The 15,155-nt window shown below is 35.8% G+C and overlaps 1 protein-coding gene across 8 annotated transcripts in view; it reads left to right on the forward strand.

The window, feature by feature from the left end:
* The first annotated feature begins 4,936 nt into the window (after positions 1 to 4,936).
* The window catches only part of LOC117418266 (zinc finger MIZ domain-containing protein 1-like), a 156,447-nt gene continuing 146,228 nt past the window's right edge, over positions 4,937 to 15,155 (forward strand). For 6 of the 8 annotated variants that reach the window (XM_058985026.1, XM_058985025.1, XM_058985032.1 and 3 more), the window contains exon 1: positions 4,938 to 5,087. The gene's annotated coding sequence lies outside the window, so the exon portion shown is untranslated. Of the gene's footprint in view, positions 5,088 to 15,155 lie in introns of all 8 variants that reach the window. The other 2 variants (XM_058985028.1, XM_058985027.1) reach the window with 2 other exon arrangements.

Consider the following 15,155-nt stretch of genomic DNA (forward strand, 5'->3'; position numbering starts at 1 on the left):
GTACAATTTTAAAATCTGTACTTTCAACTGAAAATGTCAGTATCAATCTCTTTAGTTTAGTTTCTATAAATCCAGGGAAAGAATCCATTAAGTTCAATGATGTATTTATTTAATAGTTTCATTATAATATAAGAAATTATTGATTTGTGTGACTGGTGATGTAATCTTCCAGATTTATCCCTGCTAGCTCAGATAACTGTTTAGTGTCCTTCCAATGGTGAGCTCTGAAAACGAGCCCAGTACATTAGTGTCAGAAACCTTACAAGAAAAAGCTAAACGCATCATGCTAAAGTTTTGAAATTCCTGCATGTCCTAGATTACTCTACCTAAGCACTATGATGCTTAATTTAAATTTGGGGTAGTCCCAGGTAAAGTAATTATATTAACTTTAAATTTCAGATGTGTTGTAGAACATACTATAAGTAAAGCAGTAAAAACTGTCTTTGTATGTCGAGTATATAGATTATTCTAAATAAACACTATTTAATGCTGCAATCGTATAATTTTTTGGAAATAATGCCCCAGAAAAGTGAATTTGCTTTTATTCCAAACACATTTTGGAAAACACTCTCCAAATTTCTGTAATATAATTTTTTGTAATATACCTATCAAAACTTTATTGTGATTCATATTTTGCTTTGTATTTTCACATATTTAATAGACCAGGGCACAGTTTGTATACGTTGGTTTTGTTCCTCCCACATCAGTGCCCTGTGACACGTGTGCATTGTGTGTGGAGCTTATAAAACTCATTTTCAAGAGAAGAGACATTTTGGATTTGTCATTCATTGGTAATGTGATAAGCCTGACAGTCTGTCACTGATTCTGAGGATCACGCTGCTGAAGATGCACATCTCTGAAATAAATAGATAGCCAATGTTGTTCAGACTGGGTTATATCCATTGCAGAACAAATCACAAAACACAGTGTAATGATATGTGTCAATCAGGATAAAACAAAATAAAAACGTGGATTAACCCATCACTGGGCCCTAGGCAAGCATACACTTCTACCCCTGAACAAACAGCCACACACACATATACATACAAACATACATCTATATATATATATACACACACACCTCTATATACATTATAAGCCTTTATAACCAGTGAGCCACCCTTTTACAACAGGTATAATTCTCAGTTTGAAGTTATTATGAACGACTGAATGAATCTGACAGAAAATTAAACTGTAGGGGGTGTGCTAAATACATTTCAGAATTAAACCAGAAAAAACTGAAGCCTACGTTAAATCCTGTAGCACAGCTCGACAATGACTTTTAACCCCTTAAATACACTGTTACTTAGTCAACTATAATACATACATTGACATGTGTGTCATGTTCACCAGCTGTTATGACCTGGAAATCAATGTTGGGCTGAGCAAAAAAGAAATGAATATTGCTTAGGATCTGCCCCTCTATAAATATCCACAGAGAAATTAGCAGCCCGATGTTATTTAACCCCTTAAATACAAACCCAATCATTCAGTTTGGAGTAGATCAAAATCTGAATAAGAAACAGCGAATAAGAAAGAAGCGAATAAGAAGCCAACTTCAGCCTTGTCCTGATGATTCCACGTCGACACTTCTGCATTTTTTCAAAGACCGCTGGATGTGAACACTTGATGTTTCTGAACTGTATTTACATGTAATACAATGAAAATGTGTTTTAAATGAAAAAAAGGTTACTTTAATCAAGGTACTGTATATCTAGAAAATCAGTGGTGTTAAATGTGCTATTTAATTTTGCCACACAAGTAGAAACTTTGGCCAGATTTAAGACTACATTAAAGGCTTATCTATTTGCTTTGGCTTTTTTCTGGTGATTAGTGCTTGTGTATATTGCAATGATTAACTGGCTCGCCCTTCTTCTACAATATGAACATTGTATGACTGATTGTGGTCTCATTCTTAAACAGTTTTACTTTATAAAATGTTACTATGATTATTATTATTATTATTATTATTATTATTATTTGCTGTATGATGTGGCGCAGTTATTGTATATGTTTTAAAATTAGATTTCTTACATTGGTACATTATTTACAATACAGTGATTTTGGATTGTAAAAGAAGTTAGGGATAATTATTTAATTCATTTTCCAATGCCATAAATGCAAGCATTAGGAGGTTGGGTTTAACATAGAAAAATACAATTACTTTTTTAAATATGATAAAACTTTCAACATGTTTTAAACCTTGTGTGACAGGGCAGAGGCCCTGCACAAGTAAAAATATGTTTTTTTGTGGCTGCCAGCCATCTTGGCTCAATAGTGGTCAAACAGCTTGGAGCCAAGATGGCCACCATTTGCACAGCCACATCGTTTTAATTGGGTTAATTAGAAAAGTGTGGAATGTGGCAAGGTGGTAATTGATTTTGTGTAAACCTTTTGTTTTGAGAATAAATAAAAGTGTGTGAAAGCACTGAACTGCAGTATTCAGAGTCTGGGTTTGCTAGTTTTGCTGCTGCCCTTGGGACTGCTACACCATAATGGCCCAGTTATCAGAATGGACTAGCTAAGTGCTAATCTGGATCTCTGAAACCAAAAATAATTGAAATGGTATAAATATTATTTTACACATTTTTTAAAAAATTGATTAATCCAGTTTAATTATGTGAAAACTAATCCAGATATGACTAGTCATCAGCCTCTAAACTTTTTAAATACAGAAAATAAAATCTTTTTATACACAGTTCATGTGTTCATGCACCTTTTTTTACTTGGATTTTTAAAAAGATGTTGTATATATATATATATATATATATATATATATATATATATATATATATATATATATATAAACAAAAACAAATAATTAATTTGACTTACTTCCCACCTTTTCTCCAACCACCAACCCCCAACCCCCAACCCCCAGAAATATGTCAGTGTGTTTCCAAAAGCAGGCAGGCCTGGCTTCCTAGATAACTGGGAACAGGCAGAAATCAATACTGGCTGTCACCTTTCAGCAGAACAAATGCTGGGCTATTGTACCCAATGACTGTCCCTTCCCTTGACTTATGTGGCCAATAGGTTAGGCATACAGAAAGACATATGATCAAATGCATAGACCTGGAATGGACTTGATACCTCGAGTAACCTCAGTGATCATTGTGGTTGTGTGTGAGTTGCTAGCTCTGACCTGTGCCTATGGTATGAATCTGGTTTAATCAGGTTCTAAAGCTATTCCCCTGGGTCTGTCCAGGTGCCTGTAATCTATTGGTCCATGCCTGGGCAACCCTTTAACCAATCCTCCTAATCTCCTGGTATCTTCTTCTTCATCTTCTTCTCATTATTATTATTATTATTATTATTATTATTATTATTATTATTATTAGGTATAATCTCCAGGAATCTTAATTTTCTTATACACCAGAAACCGTACCTACACTATCATAGAGAGAAAAAAAATTGGATTCCTGAAAGCAAACAAATATAGGTGACTTTAGATTGTCTGATTGTTGTAAGCCACCACCACGGTGTGTTACGTTGAACAGAAAGTATTCATGTCCAATAAATTAGTTACCTTCTATGACTGGTAACTGAATGAAGCTTCGGTATACTGCACGATGCACCCTCTCTGAGCAGTTCAGTTCAGTGCATTACTGAAGTCTCAGTACGATGTAGTTGTGTCTCGGCACTGCTGGCACAGTCATTGTTCCCTGACGTCACTGTTCAGCCAGCCCTGCTGCTGCTGTTTCTGCTTGCTGCTGCCGCTGCTTCTCTCAAACATGTCTTTGTTATTCAGAGCTTTCCATCTGAGACTGGCAAAATGCAAAACATGGAGTCCAGGATTAAACTACAGAACACGGAACAGGGAACACAACGGAAAAGGGTATAGATCAGGGGGATATAGTTAAAAAAAAAGAAGACCTGAAGCTTTTATTTTATTCAAATATACCGTGTTTAATATTGAAATATAACGAGAATGGGAGTTTAAATGGACATTAAAATCATTTCCTGGATTATTAAGAATGTTCATAATCTTATTTTTGGTCGTTTTTAATGAATACCTGGACGGCAGTGGGAAGTTAAAACTGCTTGAAAGCATCAAGCAAGCTTTCAATTCCTTTAGATAATTGTGTATCTTTTTTTTTGTTTGTTTTTGTTTTTGTAAAATTCATACAACTTGTGTTACACATAAATAAATAAGCAAACAAACAAATAAACAAAACAAACAAATACCGGTGCATACATACATAAATAATAATAATAATAATAATAATAATAATAATAATAATAATAATAATAATAATAATAATAATAAATAACGGCGTTGGACATTTCTGTCGTCAGTGACATCTTCACGACTATTTCTGTGCTTGCAAAATAATAAAGACGTGGAACGTTAGGATGAGGAAAGGCAAATTAATTTCATTTTTAAAATAACAATGTTTTATATTTAAATGTGTTCAAATGATAGATTTAACAGCTAAAACAATTCTTTAAAAGTCTTTAGGTGTCCGGTACTGCCTAAGAAGATTGCTATTTTATATAAGTATAATTTAGTTTTTACATAGCTCAATAAAAACGGGATTTGTTAATGTTAAGCACTTTATTTATTTATTTATTTTACCCGGACTGTATTTAGTTTTTAAATATAAAAAAGAGAAAACAAAAATACACAAATTAACAGTACATATTTTAAATTATTTTGTGATATCCTGTTAATCTTATAAATACTATGTTTGTTGGCGCATACTTATTTAGCACAAAACTAATGCATGTGTAAATTTAGACGCGCGATCTGTGCCGGTAATTCATACTTGATTTTATTTTTATGCTGAAGTAACTGTTAAATAATTAAGATGAAATACTTTTAACAACGACTGTATTCCAAAAATATGGCGCTCCCTTTTCACACAGAAATCTGGGACAGATTTTCCCAGCAGCCACTAAGCATGGCCCTTTGGTAATAGAATAGCCAATGTAATTTGACACTTCAACTTGCTCTGCTCTGCTAGTTGATTCAGTTACTCACTCACTAACGTTTAGCTGCTTTTCTCTCTGTGAGGAAAAAAAGAAGATATTTTAAACGATCGGAAAAATTATTAGGAATTTCTTTACCTTTCTCGGATCCGTAAGTAAGTTCCATGTCTATTTACGTATCATGTTTCACACCTCTTGTGACTGGGGAAGGTTTTGTGTCTAGTTGAATGAGGTTCTTGGAGAAACAATGGAGTAACCAGTTAAATAAACATTGTATACAAGAGATATGCACAGGTTTTATAAGAGACAGGTTGTTTCTGTTGTTTGCTAGTAAAACAGGGTCCAGTTGGTACCAGACACTCTAGATTCTCAGCGGTGTGTGGTTTATTGTGTAGCTTTGGGAATAAATCAAGACGCTCAAAGTGTGTGGCTAGGTGGATTCAGGTCACTTTTTGAGAGATATCCTATGTTAGTAAACGAGGGGCATATGCGTCTTGGGCACTGCTGTTTTTTATGTTAAAAATAATTAATAAAACGTAAATAATGTATTTCTATTGAACACACAGTCATGATACTACTGTTTAATCGGATCATGCATACATTATAGCAAATACAGCAAATTTGCTGTTTTGTTTTGTTTTTTATTTGTAAAAAAAATGTATTACCACCAGCATCGCGCAGCGCTGGTAGAACCTTTGGAGAAAGTGCTACATTTGTAGTTATTGGAGAAACCATAACAAAAGCATATTGTGTATTTTTTTTTTTTTTTTTTAAACTGTCTCCGTAAATTCTTGATGTCTGGATCGAAAGCCAGTTGGGACTAGGGCCTCTCGCGCAGGGCTGGAGCATGAATCAGACACTCTTTCACTACTGTACATCTGTCCAGGAAGCCAAGACTAACAGCCAGTTGAAAAAAGGAGACAGACTGAAAGTAGCCTGCTCTGCTTTCTAACTATTGTCAGAGAGAGAAAAAAGGGAGGGAATACTTTTCACAGAAGCACAAGCTAAGCAGCAATTGATTGGGGGGGGGGGGGGGGGGGGGTAGGGGTAGAAAAGGAAAACTACTGGCTTAATGAGACACTTCACATATGTAAGCAGCAGAAAACAAAAATATAGTTGGCTTTTTTGCGGGGGCGGGTTACAGTTTAATATTTATAAGAAAGAAAAAGGAAACCCACACAATTATTTGATCTAAGCAACTGCATATATTTCCTTTAAATATACATCGGTGCATTCAGTCAGTGTCTTGCATAAAGAACCGAAATGTATGTTATATTTAAGAATATATTTTTATTGTGTATCTTACACGTACTATACTTGGTTGGTATAATGTTATGTTATGTTCTTCCTGCTTGATATTCCTCAGTAATTGTGCATTGAACTGGTATTTATTTGGGAATGCCTTAACTTTTAAACTGAGCTGCAATGGAGTAATTTAGTGGTCTATTTTTCAACATGGTTTAAGATTTACTGAGTGAATGAAAATATTAGTTGTTGGAATCTATGCTTCTTAAAAGGGGGGGGGGGGGGGGGGGTACTATATACTATATTTTGTTCTTACCTTTGTTATTTAGCCCTGATTATTGGTTCTGTCAACTATATTTACATATCAATGTATTGCAAAGTAAATGTTAGTATTTAGTACCAGCACGTCTTCAAATGTTAATACAAGTACACACATTTTACTGACCTGAAATGTAGTGTCTATAGAGATGGGACACAAGGGGACATTTGTTACATTCCTTAAGTTGATGTTTTTGTGCTTTACTTGAAATGGCTCAATGATTGTACCAGTGCCAAAGGAACTGGTCTTTTCCATTTTCTTCAAACAGGTTTGTGTGAAGTTGGGGTTCTGACTGCCTTTTCAATGCATTGACATGAGAGTGGAGGATTTAACTTGGCAGCTCAAACTATTGCTCCATAAAAGGTTTCCTATGAAACTGAGTGCAAGTGTGTGCAAGGGGAGATGAATGACCTGTTTTTTTCTTTTTTTCTTGGGGTGCTGTTGCTGAGTGAGCTTGTGGTTTAACATGGATTGTTGCATTAGGCTTTTTGATTTGCTTTGTGGAAATGTGTTGAGTCCAGAAGATTTACAGTATGTAGATAACTGGCCATTTGGTAATAAATAACAATAGAAAACTGTTCATCTTGTTCATTTTACCAGTGGGCAAAATTATGTTATTTTAAGAGACTGTTTGGTGTCCTGCTTTACTGCCCAAACCTTTTATTACAAGAAAGAAAACACATACCCTAGCAAGGGAGGCTGAGACCAGTGTCCTGTAAGCAGTCTGTTTTCCATGTTGCACTTGGGTGAGTTTGCTGTGCAGAGGAGTTGGTTGAATTTGCTGTGCAGAGGAGTTAATTTTCTACCCTGCTTCTTAGAGGGGCCCCACTTTGAGCTTCTGAATTACTAGGGGCAAAAGCACTGCATGACCTTCTTCTATTCAAGTTGAGGATGTTGAAACACCAGCCGTCAAACAAAAGACACATTGAAACTGAGATGTGCAATAGAGCACGTGTGGCCAAGACCAGAGAAGCACATTTGTTAGCAGTGTTTTCCACAAACGGGGGGAAAACAGGAAAAGTAAAGAGTAGTCATATCTCTTTCAAGATATGCTAAGCTCCTTAAATTAACTTGTGCATCTCTCTCTCTTTCTTTCTCTCTCTTTCTCTCTCTTTCTCTTTCTCTCTCTCTCTCCACTGTTCAGATGCAGTGCTCATGGCTTAACAACTGCGACAATTACAACAGTTAATGACACTGTGTTTTGCATCAATAATAGCTTATGTTTATTTTCCAAAATTACATTTATTTCCAGTTTCTCTTTTTTAAGGGTTGGTTATTTTGGCATGGTATTTCTTGTAATAAGTGTCCGTTTTGAATTTGAGGATTATATTAGTGATACTCTTTAAAGCTTTGTTAATGGAACAAACATTAATTGGGTGGGGGTGTTGTTATTTCTCTGTATTTCTTTAAACATCGGAACTCATTTTTTAAATCCACATCAGGTGTAGATAAATGATACAATAATATTCTGCATTTTATAGTTGGCATAAGTTAACATCACTTAATTTTAATGGTAAACCACTGCAATGACTTTCCTCTGAAAACTAAATAAAAAAAAATATGACAATTTTTTAAGTTAATTTGAAAAAGAGGAACAACAAGTTATTATATAGGCATATTGAGGTTTGAAACTTTATGATGGCTGAATCGTTTGACTTGTTTAGTAACAATTAAGTTGCCTGTTAAGCATACTGGTATTTTTGAAAAATAAATCATTTTACCAAGCAGGTAGTGTCGTACGAGTCTTGATCAGCGTTCTGCAGCTATGCCACTCAAAGCAATTCCAGCTGAAGCAGAGAGCAAGCGGTTAAAGAATCACAGAATGATAAGCCTATCAGTCAACGTGTATAAACCGAAGTTAACCACTGTTCTCAGCTTCTGGGAGGAGTGGGTCCTGTAAGTGGTTTTCATGGGTTGAGGTTATTTACAGCGTTCTTTTTACCCTTCAGGGTTTATTGCTAAAGTCATATTCTTTTATAGGGATAAACCATGAACATGAAATTTGGTAGCATGCAAGAAAAATTGTGGTAAAGTGTTGCTGATCTACTTTTTTTTAACCTGAAAGGTACCATTCCTAAGTACAGAACTTTGGTTTAACTTACCATTTAAATCATAGCAGCTTAAACAGTGTAACCCCACACTTCCCCTAAAACCAGACTTGGGCAATGTTTAAGTTCAGTCCCAAAGAGGAAATTGCTTCCTACTGAGTCACCAGCAGCACTTCCTATAGCACCTGGTGTTCTTTGGAGGTCTCTGATCCGTATACTCACAAGGTCCAACTGTGCTTTAATATTAACATAGAAACCTACAGTGATTTTATTTGAGCATTAGCTTTTCACCTGAAGGATTTTTTTTAGAAACCTGTTGTTGTTGTTGTTGGAAACAAACTATACAAAATCAGCTTAAGCAAAGTAAGATAAGATTAAAGCTGGGGCGATGCCTATTTTTTCAATATCGATATATCATTATCCAAAAAAGCAGATGCATCGATTTATCAATGTTATGAAAGGGTAAAAAAAAACAAAAAAAACCGCAGTAATACATGTGGAGCTGTGGATTACTGTGTAACATTGCTAGTAATGCTTTAAAAACTGTTATGTGTATTAAATTGATTTACATCTGTTTATGCATATAGTAATTACTATATATACTGTATATATACTGTATATATACTGTATATATATATATATATATATATAATATATATATATATATATATATATATATATATATATATATATATATATATATATATATATATATATATATATATATATATTTTTTGTACCAGTTGGGGGTTAACGCAAAATCCCCACCCCCCCAAAAAAAAATCAGTTGTTTAAAAACAAGTCAGAGTAACAACCAATCAAGAGAAAAAAAAAACTCATTTTAAAAAAGTTATAAAAGTTATGTAATGTAGTCCCAAATTTAATTAAATTAATTGTTCGCTTATTAAAAATAAATTGCACATGTTCATTTATTGTGAACTTCTGCATCGAAAGTGCCATCTCACTAGAAACTAGAGGACTGAGCACAAGCTGTGATGAATATAGGCGGAGTTTCAAATGACACTGAGGAAGTAAGGGGAGCAGCTGCGATGGAGACTGAAGCTGGATCTTGAAGTGAGTTTGTGAACTCGTTATATGCAAGGCACACATATTCTAGTATGTTTTCATCCTTTTGGATCTCAAAATATGTTTTTGTTAGTTGTCAGACACCCCCGCGTCCAAGTTGTGCCAGATTAAGTTGACGATCGAACCAGACTTTACGCACCAATTCGACTGCGGTGTCAGGGGACAGTGCCTCAGTTTCCTGCAGACACTTCAAATCCAGGCCGGTAATTCGGAGGGTGGTGTCTGGCCTTGTCTTTACCTGCTTTTCTAAGAGTTTTCCTGACTGACAGGAATACATTATTGCTGGTTTTAAACTCACTGTCAGCAGAGATGTTAAAATATCTATTTAGTCCAGCTGAGCGTTATAAAACTGGAGACTGAATAATGGTCCCCAGTTGAACTTCTTGCACTGGCATAAAATTACCATTTATGTTGTTGAGATTTTTTGGACTTATTTCCATAAAATATTGTCCATATTTTTTTCTTTAAGTACATTAACCAGCCCATGCTGTAGTTTTTTGTATGTTTTTTTTTTTTTTTAGCTTTGTTTTCTTCTATTTCATTTAGCTGTTCCTCATCTACTGTTATGTGTCTATTCTTGCTGGTGCACTTATTTTATTTATTCATTTTTTTCAGATGGACTGCTGTCTTCACTCAGAAAGTTGGTGTTGTACCAGTTATCTGGAGTTTCATCCCCAAATATATTAAAGGAAATAGGTGAAATGCCACACATTTTGGCTGTGGTTTTGTAACTAATAACAAATAAAATGGCAGTTTGTCATGGAATTTAGAATGTAGTGGTGCGTAGTGATTTATTCAGTGTGAAGTGGCTCATTAGTGTGCAAGCCATGCTATACACTATATATAAGCACGGTCATGTGATGCTGTTTAACCAATCAGAGGTTGTTATTTTTCCACGGCGTGTTTATATATATATATATATATATATATATATATATATATATATATATACAGACGTGCTCAAATTTGTTGGTACTCCTCCACAAAAAACTAAGAATGCACAATTTTCTCTGAAATAACTTGAAACTGACAAAAGTAATTGGCATCCACCATTGTTTATTCCATATTTAATAGAAATCAGACTTTGCTTTTGATTTTTTATTCAACATAATATTGTAAATAATAAAACAAATGAAAATGGCATGGACAAAAATGATGGGACCGCTAACCTAATATTTTGTTGCACAACCTTTAGAGGCAATCACTGCAATCAAACGTTTTCTGTAGCTCTCAATGAGACTTCTGCACCTGTTAACAGGTAGTTTGGCCCACTCTTCCTGAGCAAACTGCTCCAGCTGTCTCAGGTTTGATGGGTGCCTTTTCCAGACTGCAAGTTTCAGCTCTTTCCATAGATGTTCGATAGGATTCAGATCAGGACTCATAGAAGGCCACTTCAGAATAGTCCAATGTTTTGTTCTTATCCATTCTTGGGTGCTTTTAGCTGTGTGTTTTGGGTCATTATCCTGTTGGAGGACCCATGACCTGCGACTGAGACAGAGCTTTCTGACACTGGGCAGTACGTTTCGCTCCAGAATGCCTTGATAGTCTTGAGATTTCATTGTGCCCTGCACAATTTCAAGGCACCCTGTGCCAGGCGCAGCAAAGCAGCCCCAAAACATAACCAAGCCTCCTCCATGTTTCACTGTAGGTATGGTGTTCTTTTCTTTGAAAGCTTCATTTTTTCATCTGTGAACATAGAGCTGATGTGACTTGCCAAAAAGCTCTAGTTTTGACTCATCTGTCCAAAGGACATTCTCCCAGAAGGATTGTGGCTTGTCAATATGCATTTTAGCAAATTCCAGTCTGTCTTTTTTATGTTTTTCTTTCAAAAGTGGAGTCCTCCTGGGTCTTCTTCCATGGAGCCCACTTTCGCTCAAAAAGCAACGGATGGTGTGATCAGAAACTGACGTACCTTCACCTTGGAGTTCAGCTTGTATCTTTTTGGCAGTTATCCTTGGTTCTTTTTCTACCATTCGCACTATCCTTCTGTTCAATATGGGGTCGATTTTCCTCTTGCGGCTACGCCCAGGGAGGTTGGCTACAGTTCCATGGACCTTAAACTTCTTAATAATATTTGCAACTGTTGTCACAGGAACATCAAGCTGCTTGGAGATGGTCTTGTAGCCTTTACCTTTACCATGCTTGTCTATTATTTTCTTTCTGATCTCCTCAGACAACTCTCTCCTTTGCTTTCTCTGGCCCATGTTCAGTGTGGTGCACACAATGATACCAAACAGCACAGTGACTACTTTTCTCCATTTAAATAGGCTGAATGACTGATTACAAGATTGGAGACATGTGTGATACTAATTAAAGAAACGAATTAGTTTGAAATATCACTATAATCCAATTATTTATTATGTTTTCTAAGGGGTACCAACAAATGGGTCCAGGCCATTTTAGAATATCTTTGTAGAATAAGCAATAATTCATATCTTTTCACAGCTTCTTTGCTTTATTCTATGACATACCAAAGGCATGCAAGTATACATGATAAAATAGCTTTTAATTTCATCACTTTTCAGGAGGAATGAAGCATTATTTCAATGAGCTGTAAGGGTACCAACAAATTTGAGCACGTCTGTGTATGTATATATATATATATATATATATATTCACTTTTACTTTGCCTCCTAGAATGACTTGGGTATACATGTACAATCTGTAGATTCTTCCATTCTCTTGTTATCTGAATAAAAATGTGTACCACACTATGTTTTAAATGTAGTTTGTGTTTAAAACAAGTGTCAATTAGACATCATTTTTTGTGAATAATGTCAGTTTTAGAAAATAGTGTTTGTATCCCCCCCCCCAAAAAAAAAAGGAAAAAGAAAGGCATTGTTTTCAATAGGCTACTAAATGGAACTCTAAAGCGATGAATCTTGTTCTGTAGAAAATATGTCATTAAATAATAATAATTCTGCTACTCTAGAGTGGTTTTGTTTTTTTTTGTAGAGAGATGTGGTCTGTTTTTAGCTTCACTTAGTGAATTTTAATCTAGATGATCCTTGGGGACTTCCTGGAGTGATACATTTGTAATCTTACTCCATCACGTTCGTCTTAGTGCTGTCTTTTTGTTTAAAAGCATCTGTGGTCCCCGGACTGACAATGGGACCACGGGAGTGAAGGGGCTAGTTGTTTACAACAGGTGTCTAACTCTGGCTCGCTGTTCTGCTGCAAGCCTTCCTTGGCTCTAAACCTTAAGGCATGCTTTGAGGCCCTCAGTGTCTCAAGTTTATGCATGTTTGATTTGACATTCTTTGCAAATGTACGCAAAAGATGTTGAGATTGTGTCTCAGTTCTACAGGTAATGTAAGCTTTGATTCATAATCTGCACTGCACTGTACACAAAGCAGCTCAGTACAGATTCTGTAGTTAGACCAGTGACCTTTGTTTCTGTATAGGAACTTAAAGATCTGTTTTTAAGTGTTATTTTGTTGCCTAGTAGCTCTACAGTGCAACGATTTTCCAAAATATAGCAGAAATTTTGCCACTTAGTTTGTTTCCTTGTAAGAGTGGATCAAAAAGTTTCTTCTCTCTTTGTTGCACTGTTGAACACAGACTTAAATGGTCCCAAGCTGTAATTTTATTTTTTGTTTTCCATTACTAGGTATCAATGTAACATAATTGTGGCATTTTAGCTAAAATCAAATGACACGTATAACTATTACAGAACAGAATTGTAAAGCAGAATGTAAGCTCATGTTTTATTCATAAGCTTTTACAAAATGTTTTACTGTCTCTTGGCACCAGAATCCTCCTCCTTTATTTCCTTACTTGTACTGTTAGCTTTTTGGTGATTTTCTTTCCTCAAGTCAAGGAATGAAATCGTTCTGTAGTCAAAACAAGGTAGATTGAACAGGTAGCTGTTGTGTAAACAAATTGTCACTTGACAGGGTTTTAACAGCCCCTTCCAGATGTATTCCTAAAGATCCAAATTGGAAGAACTAACTAGTATTTTAAATCATGAAAGTACCAATCATGCTTTAACATGACATGAATCCAAAACTCATGTTGGAGATTATTGCTCAATAGGTCTTCCGGTTTTATTCATGCCAACATCGCACATGATTGTTTTAAACTCTCCTGGTAACAGATGTTTTCTGGGCAAGCCATTTTCAGCCAAACTGGCATTCTGCTGGCTTATGCATTTTAAAGTGCTGCAGGTGTGTACAAGTTCACATTGCTTCAATGTACAGAGTTGGTATGCTGAAGGTGGGCATTGTTTCTTCCACATGTATGCACAGTTTTATTAGGCTGCATACACATGCACACTTTCTCCTAACTTCTAATTTTAATTTTACTGTTTACAACAGCATGCACAGGGTAATTTAATCGGGTATTAGAATGGCCAAGAATGCTGTTTCCCTTCCATGAACATACAGTTTGTATGCTCTCTTTCAAGTCCTGATCATAATTTCCTGTTCTGTTCTAGGTATTGCTGCCCAGCTGGCAACCATTAAAAAATTTCTAACTCTATTATTTGATTCCACTGCTGGTTACTCAGTAGGGTAATTGACAAGGAAAGCCAGTTTGATAGAAGCAGTTGTGAATTTCCCATCAGCACTTTCCAACAACCTCAGTAGGATTCTTGCAGAATGGTACAACAATTTTACCATACTTTGAAGGCGGTTGAATTATATTCAACATGGCCTGAAGGGAGTCATATGTTATTGTTCTCTGAGAGGGACAATTAACAAAGTTTTTTGACAGGGTGTTGGGTTCCTAGTGTTGAGTAAAGACTGGTTCATACTTCATACTTCAGACATAATTTCTGGTCGGAGTGAGGGTCTCCGACCCTGCGCGACAGGTCAGAATTACATCACCCACACTCTTGCAAGTCTTTCTGCAGGTGTTACTGGCATCGCATGTGTATTTTTGCATTGAAGCAATGGTCCCAATCTGTTTAACAGGTCGTCAACCCTTTCATTCTAAAATATCTCTCACTGTCACATATACCCGCAAAGGACCATATGGACAGCTGGAAATACAAAATCAAAATGCATGGCTAAAATCGTGGTGCACACAGGAAGGCTTCACCTTTCTTCAACATTGGAGCACATTCTACAACAGGGACTATCTATATAGGTGGGACGGACTGCACTTAAACAGAAAGGGAACCAATCTACTCGGAGAAAGGATCCTTGAGGAGGTCCAGAAGCATTTAAACTAGAAAGGAAGGGGGGAGAAAACAAAAAAACAGAAGGGAGACCACATCAAAACAAGGGCAACAACTCAGGTAAGAACTATTAAATGTATTTATCTTAATGCTAGAAGTCTCAGAAACAAAATGTTAGAACTTGAAGCTACTGCACTAACAACTACGATGTGATAGGTGTTATAGAAACTTGGTTCTCTGAGAGTGATGGAGACGAATATAATATTAGTAGGTACACACTGTATAGGAAAGACAGGCAGGACAGAAGAGGTGGAGGTTTAGCGCTATAGATAAGAAATAGTCTTGAAGCCCAGGTGTTAAATCAGGACAAAGAAAACAATGCAGAATCAATATGGGTCAGAATAAT

The sequence above is a fragment of the Acipenser ruthenus genome, chromosome 13, assembly GCF_902713425.1.
Source record: "Acipenser ruthenus chromosome 13, fAciRut3.2 maternal haplotype, whole genome shotgun sequence".
NCBI lineage: Eukaryota > Metazoa > Chordata > Actinopteri > Acipenseriformes > Acipenseridae > Acipenser > Acipenser ruthenus.